This window comes from Anneissia japonica, unplaced genomic scaffold (assembly GCF_011630105.1).
Source record: "Anneissia japonica isolate Jap-2015-1 unplaced genomic scaffold, ASM1163010v1 scaffold287599_len23689_cov135, whole genome shotgun sequence".
In the NCBI taxonomy this organism is placed as follows: Eukaryota; Metazoa; Echinodermata; class Crinoidea; order Comatulida; family Comatulidae; genus Anneissia; species Anneissia japonica.
In genome coordinates this window covers 13,698-14,462 of record NW_022687729.1, presented here as the reverse complement: position 1 = coordinate 14,462, position 765 = coordinate 13,698, and the positions used below count along the sequence as shown (strand labels likewise).

At 30.8% G+C, this 765-nt stretch overlaps 1 protein-coding gene across 1 annotated transcript in view; it reads right to left on the bottom strand.

The window, feature by feature from the left end:
* LOC117120859 (otolin-1-like) overlaps nt 1–765 on the bottom strand; it is a 13,658-nt gene that overhangs the window by 5,976 nt on the left and 6,917 nt on the right. The window lies entirely within an intron of this gene.

The window sequence follows — 765 nt, the reverse complement described above, 5'->3', positions numbered from 1 at the left end:
TTATAGGTGTTATCGCTGAGGAAGTGCACATGAGATATAATCGAATAATATACTTATATTTATAATGTCAACGTATACATTTCTACTTCGTGTAATCGTACTTAATCAAACATACACCGATCACATGAACGCAGACAGCAGGCTTAGTGGCATTAATTATCATTATCAGACATCAGTAGACTTCAGGCATATATACAACAACGTTTAAGAGATCACGAAAGAGTCTGCTTCAATAGTGTAATACACCCTGACTGCCATTTGGCTAAGCCCCGCCCTTCTTCCTAATGTTCTTCTGATTGGTCAGTTGTTAAGTTTTTGCAAAACATGCGCACATGATGCGTTGGACGGAATGGCAGAAACCCGTACACATATTTCAATTCAATGTTTTATTCTTCAAGCAACATTCATCATGCCATGAATGTTCGTAATGATTAGTATATTAATAGGCCTAATAATAATAATAATAATAATAATAATAATAATAATAATAATAATTGAAATATAGACCTATAAAATACAATAAATTGCATTCTCTAATTTCATTAATTAGATACCAAACTATAAAAGTACGGTAATTTTATTCTAAATATATAATTACGATTATGTTGAATTGAAACAGTTATGGTATTCAAGTTCATAATTTCCAATAACGAATAGTTTTTAAAACCTCAATATTCCTAATAGATAATTCTTACTGTATATTATGCCATTTTTTCATTACGTAAAGCTACTGTTCGTGCGATCTGTATCGTACTACATAGAGCA